The sequence below is a fragment of the Lepidochelys kempii genome, chromosome 25 (assembly GCF_965140265.1).
Source record: "Lepidochelys kempii isolate rLepKem1 chromosome 25, rLepKem1.hap2, whole genome shotgun sequence".
Classification (NCBI taxonomy): Eukaryota; Metazoa; Chordata; order Testudines; family Cheloniidae; genus Lepidochelys; species Lepidochelys kempii.
The window spans coordinates 4,104,444-4,130,865 of NC_133280.1; the positions used below are offsets into that span (position 1 = coordinate 4,104,444).

The 26,422-nt window shown below is 49.2% G+C and overlaps 1 protein-coding gene across 1 annotated transcript in view; it reads right to left on the reverse strand.

The window, feature by feature from the left end:
• TJP3 (tight junction protein 3) overlaps positions 1 to 13,797 on the reverse strand; it is a 59,878-nt gene extending 46,081 nt beyond the window's left edge. The window contains exon 1 of the mRNA XM_073324097.1: positions 13,714 to 13,797. The gene's annotated coding sequence lies outside the window, so the exon portion shown is untranslated. The remainder of the gene's footprint in view (positions 1 to 13,713) is intronic.
• Between the last annotated feature and the right edge of the window lie 12,625 nt (positions 13,798 to 26,422).

Here is a 26,422-nt window from a genome sequence, read left to right on the forward strand (position 1 = left end):
CTGTGACGTCCCCGCTGAAAGGAGCTATACAAGCACAAAGCATTAGTATCCTTCTGGCGAGGAGGGGTCAGCCCACGCTGCATCCTCACACATTTCATAGCATGGACCACACCTTGGCTGGTGGACACCTCTCCTCCTATTCATGATCACGAGCCATCTGTCTTGCCATTCATGAGCATTCGGCCTCACTTCCCTGGGGCAAATGACAGCAATTTGGAAAGTTTGTTGATGCATTTTAACAGCTGGAAACGTGGAGAAGCCGGTTCCATGGGATCTCTCTGCAGGCTGCAGTCTGGGAGCGACTAGATTAGCTCACCTCTCCTGTAGCCTCCCACGATGTTCCTTTATCTCTGGCTTTAGCAGGCCATAAGGAATGGAGCTGGTTGTGATTTTCTGTGTCAGGCTGAGTGCTGCAGGACACCTGCAGGATTCCTCTCTCTCATGTGCAGCATTGTTTGACAGCCTACACTCAGCGCCTTGTTTGCTGCACGCAAAGAGCAGCGCAGGGATTCGGGCTTTTGCCTCTGTTCGCAGTAAGTCTGCTCTTTGCTTTGCAACAGATGTTTACATTTGGAAAAGGCAATAGGAGAATCCTGGTATGAGCACAGGATTGCAAACAGCCCCAAGGTCAGCCCAGAGTGAAAAGGGAACGGGCCTAACATGTTCTCTTCTATTTAGGTTCTTATACCACCCTCATCACCACAGGATCTGGGCACCTTCCAGCCATGCATTAAGCACGGTGATTAACATCTGTCATGCGTTTGTTCTCTCCTCCTCTCCGCAGGGGCAGAAGTGTGTGCAGCGGAGTGTTTTGTTGTGGATTTTTTTTTGGTAATCACACACACACAGGCGCCAATTTTTGTTGGCGTCGGTGGGTGCTCGCGCCCCCCCTACCCCGACTCCGTCCCCTCACTGTCCCTATTTGACCCCTCCCCAAAACCCCACCCCGGTCCCGCCACTTCCCGGAGCCTGCCCTATTCCTCCTCCTCTCTCCCAGCGCTTGCGCCGCGAAACAACTGTTTCGCGGCACAAGTGCTGGGAAGGAGTGGGGAGAAGCAGGACGCGGCAGCGCGTTCAGGGGAGGAGGCAGAGGCAGCGGTGAGCTGGGGCGGGGAGCTGCCGGTGGGTGCAGAGGACCCACCAATTTTTCCTTGTGGGTGCTCCAGCCCCAGAGTACCCACTGAGTCGGCGCCTATACGCACACGCCCACACACACACACACACACTCGGTGCAGAAGGTGGGGAGGTTTGTGATGGTCATTAGCTCCAGGGGGAGTTCATTGCATGTCTACACAGCAATGTAAGCCCAGGGGCAGTGGGACTTGGGTCAGCTCACCTGTGTCAGGGAACCCTGGTCTTGACTGTCTACACCGCATTTTAATCCTAGGCTAGGGATGGTCTCATCTGTGGTCAAACCAAGTGCTCTGGCAGCCATACTGTGGTGCACAGGCCCAAGTCAAAGGAAACGTATTCCAAAGTTCTAGCACTCCCACCACCTACCAGTGTTGACACTCTAGCCCAGGGGCGGGCAAACTACGGTCCATGGGCCGGACCCAGCCCGCCAGCCATTTTAAGACGGCCCTTGAGCTCCTGCTGGGGAATGGGGTCTGGGGCTTGCCCCACTCCTGCGCTCCAGCTGGGGAGCAGGGTTGGGGGCCGCTCCACGCGGCTCCCAGAAGCAGCAGCATGCCCCTCCTCTGGCTCCTACATGTAGGGGCAGCCAGGGAACTCTGCTCTACACGCTGCCCCCGCCCCAAGCGCCGCCCCTACAGCTCCCATTGGCCGGGAACCGCAGCCAAGGGGAGCTGCAGGGGCGGTGCCTGCAGATGGGGCAGCATGGAGAGCTGCCTGGCTGTGCCTCTGCATAGGAGCCGGGAAAGGGACATGCCATTGCTTCCGGAAGCCGCTTCAGTTAAGAGCTGGCTGGAGCCTGCACCCCTGAGCCTCTCCCCATGCCCCAACCCCCTGCCCTGATCCTACTGCCACCCTCTGAACCCCTTGATCCCAGCCCGGAGCATCCTCTAGCACCCCAAATCCCTCATCCCCAACCCCACCCCAGAGCCTGCACCCCCAGCCAGAGCCTGCATCCCTTTCCGCACCCCAACTCTCTTCCCCATCCCTGATCCCCCTCCCACCCTCTGAACCTCAAACTCCCACCCTCCCTCAGTCCCAGCCAAGAGCACCCTCTTACACCTCAAACTCCTCATCCCCAGCTGTAACGAAGTGGGAAAGTTCTTAATGTTCTCTCTGAATACTGTGTGGGTGCCTCAGTTTCCCCTAGGCATTTCTTAAGTATCTAGGTGGTGGGATAAGGGTGTGATTGTTGCAGAGCCCTCGAGGGCCAGTGTGATGGCGTCTGCACAGAGAATGGCCAACACTCTGTCTCCGGGCAACTGATGACCTTCCTCTGCAAAGATGCCAACTGAAGGTGTTCGAAAACAAAGAGATCAGGTGACCTCCTGGCCCAGGAAAGAGACAAAGGCCAGAGGAGTGGCCAGAGAGTTTCAGTTTTGAGCTGGCTGGGGAAATGGAGGGAGGCCCAGGTGGGGCTCTGGTCTCCTTGGCCCCAAGATGGACCTGACTGAGGGGTCCTTTTTTCCATACCTACAAGCTCTGTTTTAGACTGTGTTCCTGTCGTCTAATAAACCTTCTGCTCTCCTGGCTAGCTGAGAGTCACGTCTGACTGCGGAATTGGGGTGCAGGGCCCTCTGGCTTCCCCAGGACCCCGCCTGGGCGGACTCACTGTGGGAAGCGCACGGTGTGAGAAGGGGATGCTGAGTGCTCTGAGGTCAGACCCAGGAAGGTCGAAGCTGTGTAAGGTGTGAGCTTCTTGCCCTGGAGACAGTCTGCTCACAGAGAGGAGGCTCCCCCAGTGTCCTGCCTAGCTTCGTATGGAGTAGTTCCAGAGCATCGCTCTGTGACTCCGTGACACCAGCCCCACCCCAGAATCTGTACCCCCAGCCAGAGCCTTCACCCCCCGCCCCACACACTCTACTCCCCAGCCCGGAGCCCCCTCCCACACCTTGAACTCCTCATTTCTGGCCCCACCCTAGAGCCCTCACCCCCTCCCACACCCCAGCCCCAATTTTGTGAGCATTCATGGCCCGCCATACAATCTCTATTCCCAGATGTGGCCCTCGGGCCAAAGAGTTTGTCCTAGAGCAGGAGTGGGCATGGTGCCTGGGGGAAAACTCTACTGCCCACCCTGTTTCCTAACTGTGCCGATGCTACGGATGGACTCAGGCACCCATGAGGCGCATTAGGACTCAAACCATATAATGCCTCCTTTGGGGGCCGTCTCCGTAGACCGACGGCAGGTTGAGAAGGCTTATACTGAACAGCCGTCTAATGTGAGAGCCGGGCTCTCCAGCTCTAGGCCGGAAAATGCCCCTGTGCACCTGTTCTGAGGAGAAGGGCCGTCAAACTGTCACAGTGAAACTCTGCCATTCTTCATTTGTAACTGGGTTGTTCAATGAAGGGGTTTGGGTTGGTTGATTTTTTATTTATTTTTGTCTGTTGTGAAGTTTGACATAAAATGTAGGCTCCAAGTGTGAAGTGGCGCAGTGTGGCTCCAGGGCTGGGCGTGCTGCATGCTGGTGCCTGCCCTGCAAGAGGACAGGAACAGGGAGCATCTCGGCCAGGCAGCAATGGCGCATGTGGCCGCTGCACTGGCTGCCGGCAGCGCTGCTTGTCTGCTGCCGGGAACTCTGGGGTACATCTAGAGGACTTCTGGGACCTGAGTCAAGCCAGGGCCACGTGCACGCAGGAAAGCAATAGGGCCCAGACCCTAGGACCCAGCGCAACACAGGCTTGGGCCCTCCAGCCCTGCAGGTTCCTGGGAGCCTGGCTCCGAGCCCTAGGTTAGGGCATTTGCAGTGTGGACACAAGGTGGGTTTGGCTTGAGTCTGGGCTCACGCTGCTGTGTAGAATTACCCTAAACTCCGTCTCTTAGACATGGCCAATTCCCCTGCTTGTCTAGCGTCCTGTCTCTGACAGGGGTCAGAACCGGATGCTTCAGAGGAAGGTGCAAGACACCCCTACCCCTTGGGGAAGTTCATCCCTAACACCCTGTGAAGGATCGCAGATCTTGCATCCATGCCTACGGGCCCCCAGGGTGGATGTCATGGCCCAAGTCCTGCCAACAGCTCACCAGAGTAACTGCTGCTTCCGGGAGCTGCTTGAGGTAAGCGCCGACTGGAGCCTACACCCCTGAGCCTCTCCCCATGCCCCTGCCCCAGTCCTGATCCCCCTCCCATCCTCTGAACCCCTTGATCCCAGCCCAGAGCACCCTCCTACACCCCAAAACTCCTCATCCCCAGAGCCTGCACCCCCAGCCAGAGCCCCCCGGTGCCCCAATCTCCTGCTCCAGCCCAGAGCCCCCTCTCATACCCTGAACTCATTTCTGGCCCCACCCCAGAGCCCGCACCCCCAGCCAGAGCCCACACCCCCTCCCACACCCCAACCCCAATTTCATGAGCTTTCATGGCCCGCCATATAATTTCCACACCCAGATGTGGCCCTTAGGGCAAAAAGCTTGCCCACCCCTAATCTAAGACATGAAATCACAAACATCTGTCCCAAAAAGCTAAGTTTGCTGTAATCTGTTTAAAGCAAAACTGCTGGGAATTTGGCAAGCTGTTGGCATATAGACTTAAGCAAAAAGCGAACAGAAAGAAGATTGCTACCATGACAAATAGCAACAATAAGTTATATACAACACAGTCAGATATTCAAAGAATTTCAACAGTTTTATGTAGCTGATGAGGGAAGATAGTCCACTAGAAAGTTATCTAGGTTGTCTCTGCCACAGATCTCGGACTCTCAAAAGGAACTTTTAGATGCTTCTCTAGAAATCACAGAACTGACTCAGGCTATAACAGAAATAAAGGGTGGAAAGATTCCTGGTGCAGATGGGTTCCCAACTGAATTTTACAAAATGTTATCTGAAATTTTAACACCTAGATTATTGAATATGTTCAGTGAGGCCCAGGATGAGCTAACCCTCCCACCTACTCTTAAAGGAGCTGTAATTTCTGTTATTCCTAACCTGGGAAAGACCTTGAACTATATAGTAATTACAGGCCAATTTCTTTAATCAATTGTAATGCTAAAATTTTAGCTGAAGTTCTTGCTGTATGAGAGAACTTTGTCCAATCCCATATTATACACATAAATCAGGTAGGTTTACTTTATAATAGACAAGGCTCAGATAATTTGCATCAACTGATTGATATTATTGCCCTTAGGTGTCATTTCTTTACACACTGTAAAGGCCTTTGACTGCATAGTCTGGGACTGTCTTTTTCCTGTGTTAGCAAAATTTGGATTTGGTGACCCATGTATTGCTTGGATGAATCTTTTATATTCTATCCCAATTTCTAGGGTAGTTACCAATGGTATTATTTCTACCCCATTTCCATTACAGAATGATACGAGGCATGGCTACCCCCTTCCTCCTCTGTTTGATTTAGCTCTAAAACCTTTAGCCATTGCCATCCGAGCTAGTTAATATATTCACGGGATCAAGGTGGTCCGAAAAGAGCACAAAATTATGCTCTGTGGATGATGCTCTTGTATTTGTGTCTAAGCCTGAGGTTACCATCACTAACCTTCTAACCACTATTAATAAATCTGGATTCCTCAGGATATCAAATTAATTGGGGGAAATCAGAAATCTTAGGCATTAACAAATATGCCCACAAAGGCCTTTCCTCAAATTGGGAATTTCAAGGGCAATCATCTTATATGAAATATTTAAGAATACCAATTCTCAAAACTATTCAGGACATTCCTAAGATAAATACAGATCCAATTAATGCCCAAGTGGCTGACAATTTGGGGAGATAGAGTGTGTTAACCCTCAGTTTGTTTATTGGATAAAATTAATATACCGACAATGAATGTCCTTCCCAGAATTTTGTTATGTCCTGTGGGGGCTCCCTATTTCTATTCCTCAAACTCATTTTAAAAAAATTCAATAATATTTTCAGAATGTTCCTTAGGAGTGCAGGTAAGAAACCTAGACTGGTTCTGAACAAATTACAGCTCCCCCTGTCTCTGGGAGGATTTCATTTTCCCAACTTGGAAAATTATCATATCTCCTTTTTGTTAAGCCCGACATCTTGGTGGCTGTTAGATATGACCCCACAGACCCCACCTTGGGTTCAGACTGAACAAGAATTAGTATACTCTCTCCCACTTTCAGGCATTGTAGGATCACATTATTATAGATTTGATGGCTCCAGAGCTCCCACAATAGCATTTGTGAGGCAAGCTTGGTCAAATTTAGCTAAAAAAATTCTGCTTCCATCCATTTTTCCATGTAGATGTGGTCCCCTGGAGCAATCCTATCCTTAAAATCAGCAGCAAAACTTTAATGTGGAGGGACTGGATGGCCACAGGAATTATGACTGTGTCACAGCTAACTAACAAGGATAAATTTAAACCACTTGTAGACCTTCAACAACAATTTGGCATGCCCTGCTCTGGACCATGGAAATATCTTCAGTTAAAGCATTGACTTCTACATGTATTTGCACTGGATGCATTGAGAGCTCCAGAACGTTTATTATTTTGAAGGAAATGTCCTGGATTTTCTCAGCCAGTAGTATCCTTTTATTATTGTCTGGTCCAAAGAACTCTGCCAAAGATTGCGAACTTTCTACTGAAATTTGGGACTGAAATTTGGATACACAGCTATCTCTGGCCCAGTGGAATACAATTTTATCTAATGTTTAAAAAGCAACTATAGACCTGAGACTACAGCTCATTCACCAAAAGACACACTTTTTTGAATATAGTTGTCCCCATATAGGCTAATGGTAATGGGTCTCATAAATACTGACCACTGTTGGAAATATAATTCCCTTGGTGTTACATTAGCTCATATGTTTTGGGAGTGCCCCTGTATAAAGAATTTCTGGTATGAGGTGGGTCAAAGGACCAATTTGATATTGTATGCTAAACTGGAGCCCTCCCACTTAAGTTTCATTCTTGTATATATTCTGGATAGCTGGAGATTACCTGGTAACAAGGCAGCATGGTTCCAATGTGCATCTTTGATTGCTAAAAAGTTAATCCTGCAAAAATGGTCAATCCCCACCAAATAGTGATGCCTGGCTCAGTGATACAGCTGACCTTGCAGCTAATGAACAACTGGCATTCTACAGAAGGGGTATGCCTGAAAAATTCAAAACAATTTGGAATGACTCTTTAAGAGGTCTATGATTAATGTATACTCTGAAGAAAGATATCTTACTTCACTGCTTTTATCCTACTGTCTTTACTTTTGTATTATGTTGAATCTGGTGTTTTGGTATATTTGTTGTATTTGAAAAATGAATACAAAGTTATAAACAAAAACAAACCAACAAGATGGTTCTCATTGCCTGGATGAAAATCTACAGGCAGGTTCCTGGGAGAAGACCATGGATGAGATGTGCCAAGGTGAGAAACGTGATCAAACAGGTCATGAACCACCAGTTCTTTACCAAAAAGGACTCCAGTTATTCCTACAGGAGTCAGTCCTGTCTGTATCTATTATGGATAGTTTAACAATTATCTGGAGTCCAGGTATCTGTTCTGAGCTCACGTGCGCTGCACAGTCCTTATCAACTTTCATGATCTGACCACCACATGGAGCAGTGAGGAGGACCTCAGAGACACTTCATTTCTAGGGAGCCCTGGGGATTTTCTTCCCAGGCCCTATACAGAAGTATTTCATTTCTATTCTAGTCTCTGCCATCAAGACATGAAGCCCTATTTGCTTCAAGGACTTTTCATAGATTCATAGAATCCATGGCCAGAAGGGACCATTGTGATCATCTAGTCTGATCTCCTGTATAACACAGGCCAGAGAATTGCGCCAAAATAATTCCTAGCAAGACAAATATCCAATCTTGATTTAAACATTCTCAATAATGGAGAATCCACCACGAGTCTTGGTAAATTGTACCAATGGTTAATCACCATCGCTGCTAACTGTTTATGCCTTATTTCCAGTCTGAATATGTCTAGCTTCAATTTCCAGCCACTTAAATGCTCTGTCCCCAGATTGGTGATGCATGCAAGATATAAAACACAGTTGCTGGAATACATACAATTAAGGACTATTCCACTAAGGTGACAGACCCATATGTAAGCCATACATCATCAAGATGTTCTTTGGGGAGGGATCTCATCTTTTCTTTTCAGACCCCACTTACAGTCCTACAGAATCTCTTCACCCAAACAACTGTAATGTATTATTTTCCCTTCTACAGGACGTGGTTCTATTTTCATGTCTGCTGCTGACTCGCTGCATGACCTGGGTCAAACTGTTCTCTCTCTCTGTGTGCTTGTTTTCCCATCTGTACAATAGGGATAAGGACCGGCACTGATGTAGCCTCGCTGTTGTTAGTGCATTCGATCCCACAGCTCTCATAGCTCTTTACAAACATGAAGGCTTTAAGTCTCATTAAATCTTTGTGAAGTAAGCCATTGTTTTCTCCCCGTTTTACAGACAGGGAAATTGAGGCACAGAGCAAGTTTCACAACATGTTTATGGCAGAGCCAAAGCTAGAACCCAGATCACCCAGTCCGACACATTAGCCACAAAGCCAGTTTTGTCCCTGCTTTTGTCAGTGGGAACATTCCCTAGTGTTTGATATTCTGTGGGGCCACATTTCTTAGGGACACCGGCAAGGGGCATTTTTGTTTTGGTTGCTACTCTTCAGCAGACCTTTTATTTCCATACTGCAAGATCCCTGCTGCGCTGGTGATCACCGTGTGCGCGATGGCACGTCTACCTTGGGAGAGACGCGCGGTGCAGACAGGCACAGTGAAGCAGCCAGTCTGGGTACCAATTTATACAGAAGCCCAACTTCAAAAGAAACACACACCAGAACATTTGGACTAAAAGCTCTAGAATCTCAGCGGTGCAGCTCTCGCCATCACAGAGCCACAAGCCTTCTCAGGGGGGCGGCACAACTGCTCGGAAAGCCAAGGTGTGCAAAGAGGAGAGGGACAAATTAAGGGAGGGGGCAGCTGCACTCTAGACAGAATCATCTTTTCACAGGCGGAGTCACAAAAGCAGCATTGTCTGGTGGCTAGAGCAGGAGCCTGGGGGTCAGGACTCCTGCGCTAGTTCCCTTTCTGCCCATAACCTTGGGCAAGTTAGCCACATGGAGGACAAGTATCTCCCCCCTGTAAAATGGGGCAGGGAGGCTTTGTAAAGCACTGGACCATCAGAGAGAGGAGCCATAGAAGCAGACCGTTGTGTTTAAAAACAAAAAGGAAGGTGTAGGCAGGGCCAAATCCTGCGAGGCTGGGCCATGGGCGCCTCTGCAGAAGGATTGCAGGAATTCCCCAGAATCCCCCTGCCTTATGGGGAGCTGGGCCCTCCCCGGCTGTGGCTAGAGGTGGACTGGAACCAGAAAGGTTTCAGAGTAACAGCCGTGTTGGGGACACTGGGCATGACTACTAGGTAACTCGAGGGGATGGAAGACCACGAGTGTCGATGAAGCCCCCTCGCACTAGGCCCAAGTATCCTTGCCCCCCCCCCCCGCCTGGAGGCGCACACAGCAGTTATGCTGAGGATCTGCAACAATATGTTGCAGAGTCAGACTGCCTGAAACTAAACAAGGCCAAACAGGGCAGATATGGAAGAACAATGCTGAATAAAGCAGCTTTATGTATAGTTTAACAAATGATACAAAAAACAAGGAAACTAGCTGGGAACTGGATTGGCCGGCTATATGGATACTTAGGGCAGCTTGCTATTGGTAAGTATGCTGAAGAAAGGATGTATAAAAGCCTGTGTAACTTTCTGCTCTGCTTTCCACAGTATGCATCTGATGAAGTGAGCTGTAGCTCACGAAAGCTCATGCTCAAATAAATTGGTTAGTCTCTAAGGTGCCACAAGTCCTCCTTTTCTTTTTGCGAATACAGACTAACACGGCTGCTACTCTGAAACCTTTCTGCTCTGTGTACAGGATTTGAGATTCTAATCTCCCTGTACCTTTTTGAAGCTTCAAATAAACTTTTCTGCTTCTCCACCCCGTTGCGATTATTGGGTGAAGCATACTGGGTAGCGAACCCCCCCCGCCACCGCTGTTGCTCGCCTCTGGCACTGTGTGCTGGCAACAGCCGTGTTAGTCTGTATTCGCAGGAAGAAAAGGAGGACTTGTGGCACCTTAGAGACTAACCAATTTATTTGAGCATGAGCTTTCGTGAGCTACAAATAAATTGGTTAGTCTCTAAGGTGCCACAAGTCCTCCTTTTCTTGGAACCAGAAAGAGAGCACAGTGGGGAGTGGCACAGGGAAAGATAGCTCAGTGACTGAGCCCAGCTGCTTAGACACCTGCTGAAGCAGATGCAATCAACAGGCTCCTAGCCTAGGTCTGAACTGGCTGCAGTCTTTGACCCGAAACTCCTCTGCAGGGCGGGACAGTGGGCGTTAAAACAGGCTAGTTTTACTGGCATCAGGGAGGCAATCAGAGCCGTCCTGAATTCTCCACCCTGCTACATTGCCCAAGGTGAGGAGCAGTTTCTATTGCCCCTAGCCCCAGCTCTCTCCTTTATTGGCTGCCCAGCACAGGGAGTTCTGAGAGGCCTAGTGCAAAGATAAACCGAGTGGTTTTGAGGAAGGGAGGCCCAGAGGGGAACACACATGCAGTCCCCAGGAAAGGGCTCTCTACTATCACTGCACATGGGAGTGTCCAAGTGGGGGAATTCAGAAGAGGCGACAGCCAGATTGCTAGCTCTAGTAAGCGCACGTTTACCTCAAAGCACTACCCCTTACTAATGACCTGCAGCCCCCTCCACTAGTCCAGCCTTGGCCTCCCCACCCCCACTGCTCTGCCAGGGCCCTTGGGAAAGGATCTGCAGCCCCTCCCCTGCAATTCCCCTTGATCCTCCCCACTTTTGCACTCTGAGGAGCAAGATTACAGGAGCAATTCAAGTGCCTGCATGGGTTTGCTTCTGCCTTGATGGAATTTTGCTCCACCCTTGGGGCACTTAAACACTAGCCTAGCTGTGGTGGGTGTGCCCATGCTGAGCGAGAGAAGACACCCAATCAAACAGCCAGAGAAGCTGGTTTGGCAGGTTTCATTGCAGAAACCACCCCCACACTCTCAGCCTGCTAAATCAAGCAGTATCTCGAAAACACTGACCATAGCCCTAGCCTGGCTGGGGGGCTGGAACAGTTTGTACAGTGAGGGTGCTGAGAGCTACTGAACCAATCTGTAAACCCTGTATGTGATGGAACCACTTCAAGCCAGGGCAGCTCCCCTTCCCCGGCCGCCCTAGTTCCAGCACCTATGAGCCTGACTCCCATTGCAGCCCATGGCACAGGGCTACTACAGAAGGAAGGAGACAGCAACAGCCCAGTATTTTGTCATTGTGCTTTAAGCACCGACTGAGCACAGACCCTGACAGCTCACCGTGTAAACAACCACAGTTGTGGGGAAACTAGAGGCAGGGAGGGTCTGGTCTAAGAGCGTCTCTTAAAATCCAGGTTTCAGAGTAACAGCCGTGTTAGTCTGTATTCGCAAAAAGAAAAGGAGTACTTGTGGCACCTTAGAGACTAACCAATTTATTAGAGATGCCTTTCCCACCAGTTTCTGAGTCAGGCCCTAGCAATCCAGGAGGGCTCCACAGGAATGATGTGATTGCAGTCTTAGGCTGGGAGCTCTGAGGCAGGGAGCTTGGCCCCTGGTTTGTATATACCGCACTGGGCGCACTACAAATAGCGGTTTTGTCTTTTCCTTTCCTTTCCTACTGCCCAGCAGAGATGTGGCTGAACAAACATGCAAGGACACAAAAGCTTTTAGGACTTTTCCCCAGGGCTTAAATTCAGATCAGGTCCCATCTGTGCTACAGATGGAAACAGTGGTATAATCAGACCCTCTGACTTAGTTTTATTTGCAGCGTAGATTTGGCCCCGAGAGTGTATCCTGTCACATATGCAGATTTGGCTCTAAGTTACACTTGTATAAATCCAGAGTAACTACATAAAGCTGCCTAGAATTTCTTAAAACTTGTTTTTCATCAAAGCGCCTTTGTTGTCTGCAGTTCACCTACTTATGCCTCACTCTGCTCAGCAACATGCTTCAGGGTCATCAGAGAGACTGTTTACATCCAAGCAAGCTACTTTGTGGCTACAGCAAAGAGCTGTTTGCTTCGCTGCCGGGTGCAGGGGAGGGCCCCTGAGACACACCAGTGTGATGGAGTTTAGATGAGTGAAATCAGTCAGGCTTTGGGGAAGTTAGCCTAACACTTCAGAGCTCATATTTGAAATGAAATGCTGGGGAGTTTAATTGATTTTAACTTTCTGTTTCCAGGCGCTAGGCTCAGCTCTGTGTTAAAGTCACTGGCCATAGCAAATCATGTAGAGCTGACAAGAGTGAAAGGTGTTAGGATATAGATATTCAGGCCTGTCTATAAAGGCCTATACTCTAAGAATTTAGGTATATTCTTATCACTTAGCTAGTTCTAGAGGTATAAAAGAAAGAATCAAAATCACTGTCTGCTGGTATAAGGGCCTTCTCTTACTGTGACAGTCTGAGGCCCTGTTCTCAGGCTAAGGCCTTTGGCTAAACAGCAGAGGCTGCCATAAGCTGGGAAGCGACCGGTCACATCCTCACGTTCCAAACTAGTCATATTGAAATAAGGTGCTATTGGGCTGTTAGGATACAATCCTGTCCTGATAGTGCCTTTCGCCTCCAGAGAAAGGGAAGTGCCTAGAAAATGCAAAAGGAAACTTAGTTTGATAGCATCCTGTCTGGCAAGAACTCACTTATCAATAGCTGGGATGTGAAATACTCACTTCTGTATTGTTTTGTCATTATAGTTCCCACTTTGCTATTTGTTTATTGGCATGGTCTCTGTCTGGTTCTGTGATTGTTTCTGTCTGCTGTATAATTAATTTTGCTGGGTGTAAACTAATTAAGGTGGTGGGATATAATTGGTTAAATAATCATGTTACAATATGTTAAGATTGGTTAGTTAAATTTCAGTAAAATGATTGGTTAAGGTATAGCTAAGCTGAACTCAAGTTTTACTATATAGTCTGTAATCAATCAGGAAGTAAGGGGGGGGATTGGAATTATGTTTTGCTAAGGGGCGGAAATGGGAACAGGGACACAGGTGTAAGGCTCTGTGGTGTCAGAGCTGGGAAGGGGGACACTAAGGAAGGAAATGGGAATCATGCTTGCTGGAAGATCACCCCAATAAACATCGAATTGTTTGCACCTTTGGACTTCGGGTATCATTGCTCTCTGTTCATGCGAGAAGGACCAGGGAAGTAAGCGGGTGAAGGAATAAGCCCCCTAACAGTGAGTTTCCTTTACAAAATTGCCATTAGAGATGGGTTCCAACTGCAAAATTCAGTTCTAGAGCTGCCCTCCCTCAGTTTAGCACTTGAAGGCTGATTCTTTAAGAAGCACCTATAAAAGTAAATAGGAATTTTTTAACATTGCTCCCTCATTCCAGGGGAGCTTTAAGTACTTCTGGACACATCCGTCCCTTGGAAACACTACAGCAGGGTCTGAAAGGCCCTTCTATTGCCTCTCCTGGCTTCCAGGGAGGTGTGCAGACAAAATGGGTCAGACCGTACTTTTTCCAGCTCAAAAAGTACATTGTTTTTCAGCTGTGGGCTAGCATCGAGGGATTCCCTCTCCCTCCACCACAACCCAGTTAAATCAAAGCCACAGTTTCACCGTATTAAACACTCACCTTTGGGGAGTGGGAGGTGTTTGCTCCTCAGCAACAGAGAAAGTCACTGGGATTCAGCCACACATAGAGACGACTCCCTGGTGCTCCCCTACCAGGAAGAAGACAACTCTCCACTCCCCAGGTAGAGCCTCCTTGAAATATGCAGCAGCCGCTTTCATTTCAGGGCGGCTCGCTTAACCCTTTGTGGGCCACACGCTGGAAGGCAAACAGAGGGTGGAAAAAAAAGAAAAGGAGGACTTGTGGCACCTTAGAGACTAACCAATTTATTAGAGCATAAGCTTTCGTGAGCTACAGCTCACTTCCTCAGATGCATCTCATCTCAGCTGTAGCTCACGAAAGCTTATGCTCTAATAAATTGGTTAGTCTCTAAGGTGCCACAAGTCCTCCTTTTCTTTTTGCGAATACAGACTAACACGGCTGTTACTCTGAAACCGGAAAAAAAAGGTAACTTTGGGGAACTGGAACTTGGGCAATTAACCCTTTGGGAAACAGGACTTGGGCAATTATGCTGGCAATTAAACATACAGGAAGACTGAGAGCAGGCCAGAAAATACTCCTTATACCTGGGGGAACCCTAAAAAATTAATAGGTAGGAGAGACAAGTCTCTGTATTGCAAGGGGATGGGGCTGATCTAAAACAGCCTTGCACATTTCTTTCTCACCCTCCCCTGCTCACCTGGGAGGGGTGTTTCTTCCTTAGCATCTCCCTAGCAAGGACAGGTGAGGGGCTGGGTGCTTGGGCTGGGAAACTGGCATGGCATTTTTGCAAGGGGGATCAAACGGCTCTTTCCTCCCCAGCCTGCTATGACTCTGTGGTTTCGAGGCACCTTCCCACCTGCATTAGTACCACAAGCCTCTGGCCAAGATGCATCTCAGTCAGCCAGAGGAGTCCCTATTGAGCAATAAGAGTTGTCGTGTCCCCCCTCCCCCCCACATCCCCAGGGCTTTCTCTTCTGCAGCACCCTCAGCACCAGGGAGCAAAAAAGAGTGGGGCATTCTCTCCCCTGTGCTGACTAGCTGCTAGCTCCAATAACCACCTGCCCTGCATGCTCCATCCCTCATCTCCCCTACCCGTTTCTATGGCCCCGCTCCCTCCCTTGTCTCCTCATCTAGCAAATCTCCCTGCACCCATGAAAGTCCTTCTGAAGGATTAAACAAAACATGCAGCACTCAGTGACATTTACACCTGTTGCTCTGCTCGTCTGTTACCCCCCCTTCCCTCCTTGGGTCTGGTCTGTTTTGGATGGAAACTCTCCAGGGAAGGGACTCTCTAGTACTCTGTCTGGCCAGCGCCTGGCACAATGGAGCCCCATCCTCAACTGGCCCTTAGCTGCATAGGTGCTACCATAATACAAATAATAAAGAACAATAAGAATTGCCCTACTCCCCTCTCCCTGGGGCCAATGCAGAACAATATCGCTAAGTCACGGGGCTGGGCTGCTGGTTTTTCTTCACTGAATTCAGTAGAGCAGTGCTTGCCTGCACCAGTGTGGAATTTGGTCCATTTGCCACCCCCAACCAGGCCAACAGTCCAAGTCCTGCTGTGTGTCCCTAGGACTGTGGTCAATGTTTGATGTTATAGAGGAGGGCATAAAAGTCACCTTAGACAGCAGCCTGATTGCGCAATGCTGAACAAGGAGAAAAAATTCTTCCCTAACGTCAGCAGTGATCGGCTTCGTTCCATCCCAGCGCATGAGACAGGATTACGCTATAGTCTTAGCCTGCAGGGCCACCAATTTCATCCCTGCTCGTGGAACTGTCCATCTCTTTGTTTGCTATCAAGCACAGTCTAGTGGTGTGAACACAAAACAAGGAGGGAGGAACGTCTCAGCTCTAATCACATCTCCGACTGGATTCTCTCTGGGGACCAAGGCCCGAAAGTTCCTCTATAGCTCAGCTTCCTGGGCTGTGAAACGGAGATAACGATATTTTTTTCTCTGATGCGGGGTTGTGACGATTCCTTGGTCAATGTCTGCATAGCACTTTGAATGATACGGAAGGCTAAATATTCTCACTAGCTACAGTGTTTGACTCCACATTATGCAGCTGCACAGGTGTTGTCTTGGGAATCAGGTTTCCATTGCTTTGAGAATAATGGGGAACTAAGGTGCTGTTTCCTTAAAGTACTGACCCTTCCAAATTACAGACCAACTGCCAATGGGCTTTTTCTCTCCCTCCTCAACCCACAGACCAGATCTCTTCTGAGCTGTAGATATCTCACTTAACCCATCTGATATTGGTAAGGGGCTATTTTTAAACAAGCAGATATCTCCTCCCTGGAGAGCCAAATAAAATTGAACAGTGGCAGAGGCAGTTCCACACTGCAAGTACATGGCTCTCCCAGTGAGGAATCTTTTGGCAGTCCCGGAGTAACAGGTAACTTCCACATGCCTTCCAAAATTAAACAAACACAGCTGAACACTGATCTAATAGATTAGGCATATCATGGTGACTGATATTTAGATGGCACTTTCCATCAGAGTATCTCAAAGCTCTTTATAAAAGTGAGTATGTATTATAATTCCCATTTTACACATGGAGAAACTGATGAACATATAGGTTAAGTGACCTGGCTACGGTCAAACAGCAAGTCAGTAGCAGAGTCAGGTCTCCTGATTCCCTTCATTCCCCAGACTATGCTGCAGCCCATGTCTCCCGATTCCCAGTGCATGAACCACTAAACTCCCTTCCTCCCTTAATCAAATCTGTATAATCAAAGAATAATTGAAGGCACAAGACCATAGGGGAGCTTTTCCCACCCAGGTGCCATATTGGCATGCTAGGTAATATTTACTTAGAAAAAGCTGGGGTGTTCCTGTTGTGGAATCTGTCTAGGGCCCTGATTCTGCAGACACTCACATGCTTAACTTTACTAGCACAAGTACTCCCACTGACATCCGTGGAACAACTAACCGCGGTGAAATCAAGCATGTGTATAAGTGTTTGTAGGATGGGGGCCTCGGTCTCTATAGAATAAGGCTGCACTACACCTTACTCTTCCTGGCCCCCAACTGTACATAAAGGTTTACAGTATACCCATCAAGGAATACAGGAGCTAATTAGGAAGTACTTAAAAGTTTTATGCTGCTTAGAAACTGATCAAGTGTGATGGGTGTTCACCAGTGGCGGATTAATGATTTTGCTACCCCTAGGCCCTGAAATAGACCACAGCTGAGGGGAATTCGGTAACCCTGGACTGATGCTGGAGACCAGCTGAGAAGGAATAGGCAGGGCTGGTACAAAGCCAGGAAGCTGGCAGCAGAAAAAGGCTGCAGAGGGAGCCTATAGCTGCTCTCTGGAGATTTGGTTGTATTTGGCTGAATGAGTGATGACAACATTGGCCTTTCAGGTGGTGTGTGTAGGTGTGAGGCCCAGGGCTGGCTCTGCTGTTTTTGCCACCGCAAGCTGTGAAAAAAACCTGTCGCCGCCGAATTGCGGCCGGCAGGAGAAAGAGAAGCTGCGGCCGGCGGAAGGGAGAAGCTGCCGCCCCTGAGGAAGTGAGCTGTAGCTCACGAAAGCTTATGCTCTAATAAATTGGTTAGTCTCTAAGGTGCCACAAGTACTCCTTTCCCTTTCTGACCGCCGCCCCGCGCACCTGCTTGGAACGCTGGTGCCTGGAGCCGGCCCTAGTGAGGCCATGCCTACGCTAAAGAGAAAAGGGGTATTTTTAATGTTAATATCCTGGTAAAGAAAAGGCAGTTGTAGTTTTAACAGGGCCTAGCAGGGCAAGATAAACCTATACCAGCTGTTACATTCACAGCATACGCACAGAGCTAGAAACAAAACAGAAATGCCCTTGCTGGAAGGTTGAACTTTATTTCCTAGAATCCAGAAATCTAATACGCACCAAGTAAATACAGAGCTAGTCAAAGCAGGCTGCTCCCTAAAGCAGAGGAGCACAACTCACCCCACTTTGCACCAGACTGGCTCTTTTGCAGACTCACTGCTGAGGAGCAGATTTGCACTCTTCTCTAGGAGCCCCCTCATCTGCAAGCAGGAGCAGGAAACCCCTTAGAATTTAAAGTGACAACTTATTTTAACAAGTTTTCAATACACCACACCAACTAGGGTGACCAGACGTCCTGATTTGATAGGGACAGGCCTGATTTTTGGGTCTTTTTCTTATATAGGCACCTACTACCCCCAATCCCTGTCCCGATTTTTCACATTTGCTGTCTGGTCACCCTAACACCAGCTAACACATTTAAACCACAACTGCCTTCCTAGTCTTCTCTAGGGTGTTGCCATTGGTTAACACCTGTTAAAAACACACCTTTCCCCCCTCTCATAATGAAGACAAGGCTGAGAGAAAATAAAATCAGAGGCCAGGGCAGATCTCTATACTAGATGGTGCCATTCTAAGTGGAAAAGAGGTGACCTGCCAGCAGCCTGCCATGAGTTATTGGGAAGTCCTGGGCTCATGAGAGTTGAAAACAGGACATAATGGGTTGGGGAGGCCAGTGCTTTCTCAGCCCAGTATCCTGAAAGGACAATACTGAAGGCACAACTCTAAGATAAATGGGTTATTATGAGGCAGGAGGGGATCGTTTCTTTGAAGAGCTTCTTTTAGATGAAGCATCTTCCACAGCTGATAGGATGTTTCATTTGTAACAAGCTGCTTTGGGATCCTCCTTCTTGTTAACAGGCGGAGTGCCCATCAATTAGATCGGCCAACTAAGCCTGGCACTGGCATCCTCGTGACTTCCTCACCCCTGGAGAGTACGTCATGTTGCCACCACAGAAAACAAACACTGGCAGCAGCATAGCCAGCTGGCAGCCTCCCAGCAACACAAGTGTTGTAAAGAGAGAAAAGGAAGGGAAAGAGACACACTCTCAAGGGGCCAACAGCCCTGGTGAAAGGGGGGATGGTTCTACTGACTTCAGTGGAGCTGAGCGCACTTACAGTTGGGCTGAATTGGACCCAATATTAGGGAGCTGCGGAGAGATGGAAAAGGCTGTTGGACCAGAAGGACCAATGACTGATTCACAGTTAAAGGGACCAGAGTCTATTTCAAATCTAGTCCACTGCAAACAGTAGCTGCGGGTTCTGACGGCTCCCTCTCCTGCCCCCTTTACAATCCCACCTGCCTGTTTTAGAAATGTTTCTCTTCCCCCCAGTTGCTGTACGGAAAAGCTCCCAATATCAAGAGGAAGTGACTGTCTCGGGGCGGGGACGGGGGGGGGACAGTGACACTGACGAGACACAAAGTACCGTCAAATGTACAAAGCATTAGTGTGGAACTGAGTCGAGTCACACAAACCCTGTGTGGTCCTGCCATGTCCCCACAGAAGAGGAGGCACTCCTGCACTGGGAGCAGAAGAGATTCCATGTAGGGTCTAGCCACGTCCCAGCATTTACAGGGAGGGGGAGGGTGGTGTATGCAGGTGCCTTTGCAAGGTCAGCGCATCCCCTACCATGCCCAGGCACCTGTGTGTGTGACACCATCTTCCTGCTGCCCTGTGCTGTCCGGCCACATTTTGTGAAATGGGAGTGGGACAGTCATCCCACAGGGTGACACTTCTGTTGCTTGGTAGCTAGGCCATGTCAGAGTGGTGCTTGAGGAGGAAGTGGGCATGCAGCTTTGCAGAAGCAGAGCACCCCTCATGGTGCCCTTACAGGGGAGGGCAGGAACTCACACTGCTCTTCTTCCGTTTGAGTCAAAACCACCAGAACAACGTAATATAAAGCTATATATCTACCTACTCCATCTTCTTATACTATACCCGCCATGAAATCAACCAGAGTCACCAAGGTCATAGCCAGACAACTCTAACTCTGCCCTCTGTGAAATACCATGAAAATCAGGATGCACCCATCTCCTGGATAAAAAACTTCCACACTGCCATATTGGAGGCTTCAGTGCAATGGGCTGGTCTGAGGATCTGCTCCTTTGGTCAAGCAGGGATTGGCTGTGATGCATGAGAAGTATTCTCCTTGAGAGGAGGGAGGGGTGATGTATTTCGTAATGTTCAACAGCAACTGCTTTGTCATCCCAGGTGAGACTCATACGTTGTATTTGGTTGAAAAAATTATTTTTTTTGAAGCAGAAAAGAATTTTATTTGCATAACACTTACAAAGAATCACCAAAAAGGAAAAAGCAAAACTATGCAACAAAACAAAAGCAATTGCAAGGTATAACACAGCAGCCTTCAGGAGGGAGAAGTGTTCAGGCTAGCCTGGGCCCAGAGCGGGGGGGGGCTTCCTCGACACTCATGGTCTTCCACCCTCCTGAGTTACCTGGTGGCCTAGAGCGGGGGGGCTTCCTCGACACTCGTGGTCTTCCACCCCCTCGAGTTACCTAGTGCCATGCCCAGTGTCACGATTATTCCTCTCCTGAGAGTGCCTGACAAGATGGGCACAGCTGCGGGATGGGCAGTTTGGGGGGGGAACATACACCCACGTGTGATAGGACCCCTCCTAAGTGACTGTGATGATGGTATCCACAGCGGCAATGGCTGGGTCTGGGGTCTCTTGCTCTTCCCCTCAATCAAAGGGTCAGACGGAGGGAACCGGACGGGGTCACCGAGCAGAGAACCTCGGACAGCGCCCACCGCTCCTCGAAGATGTCAAGGGAGTCGGTGGACGCCACCCAGAGGAACTCCGCCTGGATAAGTGAATGTACTGAGGATCGGAAAAAGGCCCTACAGTCGCAGGATGCTTCATTGGCCAACCTCTTCTCTCTGGTTTTATAGATGGCTGTTTTAGCTAGGGCTAGGAGGAGGTTAACCAGGAAATCCCACGACTTTGTGGGGCCACGGATGGGGAATGTGTAAATAAAAAGGTGAGGGGAAAAGTGCAGCCAAAGTTGAAGAAATGATGCCAACAACACAGAACTACTAGATCCTGTGTAAAAAGAAAAGGAGGACTTGTGGCACCTTAGAGACTAACCAATTTATTTGAGCATGAGCTTTCGTGAGCTACAGCTCACTTCATCAGATGTTTACCGTGGAAACTGCAGCAGACTTTATATACACACAGAAATCATGAAACAATACCTCCTCCCACCCCACTGTCCTGCTGGTAATAGCTTATCTAAAGTGATCAACAGGTGGGCCATTTCCAGCACAAATCCAGGTTTTCTCACCCTCCACCCCCCCACACAAATTCACTCTCCTGCTGGTGCTAGCCCATCCAAAGTGACAACTCTTTACATAATCAAGTCGGGCTATTTCCTGCATAGATCAAGGTTTTCTCACATCCCCCCCACCCCCATACACACACAAACTCACTCTCCTGCTGGTAATAGCTCATCTAAACTGACCATTCTCCAGGTTTAAATCCAAGTTAAACCAGAACATCTGGGGGGGGGGGGGGTAGGAAAAAACAAGAGGAAACAGGCTACCTTGCATAATGACTTAGCCACTCCCAGTCTCTATTTAAGCCTAAATTAATAGTATCCAATTTGCAAATGAATTCCAATTCAGCAGTTTCTCGCTGGAGTCTGGATTTGAAGTTTTTTTGTTTTAAGATAGCGACCTTCATGTCTGTGATCTCTCTGGTCACGCAATCACAGACATGAAGGTCGCTATCTTAAAACAAAAAAACTTCAAATCCAGACTCCAGCGAGAAACTGCTGAATTGGAATTCATTTGCAAATTGGATACTATTAATTTAGGCTTAAATAGAGACTGGGAGTGGCTAAGTCATTATGCAAGGTAGCCTGTTTCCTCTTGTTTTTTCCTACCCCCCCCCCCAGATGTTCTGGTTTAACTTGGATTTAAACCTGGAGAATGGTCAGTTTAGATGAGCTATTACCAGCAGGAGAGTGAGTTTGTGTGTGTATGGGGGTGGGGGGGATGTGAGAAAACCTTGATCTATGCAGGAAATAGCCCGACTTGATTATGTAAAGAGTTGTCACTTTGGATGGGCTAGCACCAGCAGGAGAGTGAATTTGTGTGGGGGGGTGGAGGGTGAGAAAACCTGGATTTGTGCTGGAAATGGCCCACCTGTTGATCACTTTAGATAAGCTATTACCAGCAGGACAGTGGGGTGGGAGGAGGTATTGTTTCATGATTTCTGTGTGTATATAAAGTCTGCTGCAGTTTCCACGGTAAACATCTGATGAAGTGAGCTGTAGCTCACGAAAGCTCATGCTCAAATAAATTGGTTAGTCTCTAAGGTGCCACAAGTCCTCCTTTTCTTTTTGCGAATACAGACTAACACGGCTGTTCCTCTGAAATAGATCCTGTGTGTCAAGGCAACAGAGGAGGAGAACTCTACCACTAGGTGGTGCTGTTACATGAGCGAAAAAGAAGATGCCAACAACAACTGGTAATAATTGACTGTAAAGTTCTGGGCCTATGTGGGTTAAGAATAAAAGGGAGAGTGGGGAAGAGGATTGTTTTGGCTCAGTTCCCTAGGAGGGCAGGGTGTAGCCCAAAGGCCACTTTGGGTTTGTCTAGAATCTAGACTAGGATTTAAAGGTGCATTGTTAAAATGTGCTATCTAACCTGTTCTAGCTAACATATTAGAAGTGTAGCATAGGCAAGGTGGGTACATTTTAACACAGTGGTTCTCAGCCAGGGGTATGTGTAACCATGGGAATATGCAGAGGTCTTCCAGGGGTATGTCAAGTCATCTAGATATTTGCCTAGTTTTACAACAGGCTACATGAAAACCACTAGTGAAGTCAGTACAAACTAAAATTTCACAAAAAGAAAAACAAAGTAAAACTATTTCCCCATGTTTATTTCCCCACCCTCCACCCCTCACTGTTCCTCAGATGTTCCTGTTAACTGCTGGAAATGGCCCACCTTGATTATCACTACAAAAGATCCCCTCCGTCCGTCCCCCCCCCCCCCCCCCCCCGGTAATAGCTCATCTTAAGTGATAACACCCATTTTTTCATGTTGTGTGTGTATATAAATCTCCTCACTGTATTTTCCACTGAATGCATCAGATGAAGTGAGCTGTAGCTCACAAAAGCTTATGCTCAAATAAATTGGTTAGTCTCTAAGGTGCCACTAGTACTCCTTTTCTTTTTGCGAATACAGACTAACACAGCTGCTACTCTGAAACCTAAAATTTCACAGACACTGACATGTTTATAAAAAGAAAAGGAGGACTTGTGGCACCTTAGAGACTAACCAATTTATTTGAGCATAAGCTTTCGTGAGCTACAGCTCACTTCATCGGATGCGTACTGTGGAAAGTATAGAAGATCTTTTTATACACACAAAGCATGAAAAAATGGGTGTTTACCACTACAAAAGGTTTTCACTCCCCCCACCCCACTCTCCTGCTGGTAATAGCTTAGTTAGTTATAATAATAACTTAGGCTTGAATAGAGATTCGAAGTGGCTAAGTCATTATGCAAGGTAACCGATTTCCCCTTCTTTTTTTCCTACCCCCCAACCCCCCTCAGAGGTTCTTGTTAAACCCTGGATTTGTGCTGGATGGAAATGGCCCACCTTGATTATCATACACATTGTAAGGAGAGTGATCACTTTAGATAAGCTATTACCAACAGGAGAGTGGGTTTGGGGTGGGGAGAGAAAACCTGGATTTGTGCTGGAAATGGCCCAACTTGATTATCATACACATTGTAAGGAGAGTGATCACTTTAGATAAGCTATTACCAGCAGGAGAGTGGGGTGGGGGGAGTGAAAACCTTTTGTAGTGGTAAACACCCATTTTTTCATGCTTTGTGTGTATAAAAAGATCTTCTATACTTTCCACAGTACACATCTGATGAAGTGAGCTGTAGCTCACGAAAGCTTATGCTCAAGTAAATTGGTTAGTCTCTAAGGTACCACAAGTCCTCCTTTTCTTTTTGCGAATACAGACTAACACGGCTGTTACTCTGAAACCTGACATGTTTATAGCGCTCTATATACTATTCAGCAGTTCTCATTTTAATGGGGTCACCAAGGCCGGTCTTAGACTTGCTGGGGCCCAGGGCAGAAAGCCACACGGGGCTGAAGCCAAAGCCCAAGTTTTTAAGAGAGGTGAAATTTGGGGTACACAAGACAAATCAGGCTCCTGAAAGGGGTACAGTGGCCTGGAAAGGTTGAGAACCACTGTTTTAACACATGATAAACGGGTCAAATGGGTGGGAGCTTAGACTTTCGAGTGGTGTAACATGTTAATGTTTTTGCTGCCTTGTCTACACTAGGCTTTTCAGAGTGGGTTCTTTCGAACGTGGTCTGAGATCCCCCCTTGAAATCCAAAGCTAAAGTGTCTCTCGGGGCTAATTTCTTTGAAGAGCTCCTTTTAGACAACATAGCTTTCCTAAGGGATTGTTAGTGGCTCTTTAGAAACCAAACATCCTAACATCACCAATTAGATTGACCAAGCCAGCCTGACACCGGCATTTGCATGACTTCCTCACCCCGGTTCAGCCCTGATGTGAGGGGACAAACTTCTATTGACTGGAATACTGTTGCATTCACTTACACCATGGCTGAATTTTAAAGAATGTAGAGAAAAGAACTTTGGAACCTAAGGGTGTTGGTCACAGAGCTGCTGATTCAAATTGGAAGGGGGAGCATCAATTTCAAATCTAGTCAGTTTCAACTATGCTGTAAAATACTTGCAGGTTCCACAACTGCTCCTCACTGCCCCTCTTCCCCATCCATTTCCCAATCACATTTCCCTATTTGTGCAGATGCAAAGTGAGGTCTAATACTCCACTTGACTGCATTGCTCTGTTTGTATGTTGGTAATCCGATAACTTTACTGCATTGTTCTGTGTGCCGGTACTATGATAATTTTTGAATGCTGCATCCGATTAATGCTAAAATGTCTAGGAATGGTATCAATGGTCAGAAACCTGTTTATGGTGGTGAAAACTGGGGTGGGTGGGAAATGGGGCACACACAGAGCCCCTGCCATCTGGTTAACAGAGTGTCTGCTTTTACCACCTTTGTCTGTAGATCAAAGAGCCAGCTCATGGCAGAAATTAATGCCTTTCAGCATAACAACATCCCTCAGCTCTGATCTGGCCTGGTTTAAAATGTTGGCACCTTGAAAGCCTTCTCTCCCAGAAAGAACCAAAATAAGGAGAATGGAGGGGGGCATGGGACAATGGAGCAAAGATGGGAATGGGGGCACAGAGAATCCCTGGAAGGGGGAGGTAGAAAGAGGGGACACTGACATAGAGAGAAGGGGGAATACGGAGAGGCACAGAATGCTGCTGGAATGAGGGGGTGGGTGGGAGGGTTGCAAGGAGTCCCTGAAATAGAGGGGACTGGGAGGGTGGCACACAGGGTGCTCATGGGGGGAATGGAGGGATGCTGAGAACTCCTAGGGCGTGCAATGGACACGGCATGCACAGGCACAGAAGCGTGACCCTCTAGTTAAAAAGATTTTCCTCTCCTCTACTGCTGAATTAAAACCCCACACAAACAACAGCGGAAACTGACAGACTCTACCAGGGAGAGGAGGGGGTGACTGAAGTGCTGCTGATTCACATGTATTAGTCATTATCACATATATAACAGTAACATCAAGGGAGACCCCAGGATCAGGGCTTATTGTATTAGGCAATGTGCAGTCCAATGTGCGAAGCATCCAGGTGCTGCAAAGTCAAGCCATGGATGCCATGTCCCATTCTACCACATCCTGGCACAAGGGCAGTGGTGCCATCAGAGCAATGCCACATTCCATCCCGCAAGGTCCCAGCACGGGGCCCTGGTGCCATCGGGGGCGATGCCATGCCCCGTCCTGCTACGCCCCAGCATGGGGCCACGGGGGGATGCCACGCCCCGTCCTGCCACGTCCCAGCACAGGGTGACGGTGCCATCGGGGGCGATGCCACGCCCCAGCACGGGGCCATGGGACCATCGGGGGCGATGCCACGCCCCATCCTGCCACGTCTGAGCATGGGGGACGGTGCCATCGGGGTGATGCCACACCCCAGCACGGGGCCACAGGGCCACCGGGGGCAATGCCACGCCCCAGCACGGGGTTACCGGGGGCAATGCCATGCCCCCTCCTGCCACGCCCCAGCACGGGGCCATGGTGCCATCGGGGGCGATGCCACGTCCCCTCCTGCCACGCCCCAGCACGGGGCCACGGGGGCGATACCACGCCCCATCCTGCCACGCCCCAGCACGGGGCCACGGGGCCATTGGGGGCGATACCACGTCCCCTCCTGCCATGCCCCAGCACGGGGCCACGGGGGGCGATGCCACGTCCCCTCCTGCCACGCCCCAGCACGGGGCCACGGGGCCATTGGGGGCGATGCCACGCCCCATCCTGCCACGCCCCAGCATGGGGCCACGGGGGCGATACCACGTCCCCTCCTGCCACGCCCCAGCACGGGTCCACGGGGGCGATACCACGTCCCCTCCTGCCACGCCCCAGCACGGGGCCACGGGGGCGATACCACGTCCCCTCCTGCCACGCCCCAGCACGGGGCCACGGGGCCATTGGGGGCGATGCCACGCCCCATCCTGCCACGCCCCAGCACGGGGCCACGGGGCCATTGGGGGCGATGCCACGTCCCCTCCTGCCACGCCCCAGCACGGGGCCACGGGAGCAGTGGAGCCGGCCGGGCCGCTCGGCCAATGAGAGCCTCCCGCGGAAGGCGAGGCCGTGTTGCCGTGGTGACCCGCCCGGTCCCGCTCCCGGCTCCGTGGGCTTCGAAGGCCCAGTCCGGCTCTCCAGCCCCGCCCCCGCCGCCCCACATCGCCCAATGGGGGCCCCGTTTCTGTGCCCAGGGGCTCGCTACTTCCGCTTCCTGCGGGCTCTATGGTCTCCTTCCG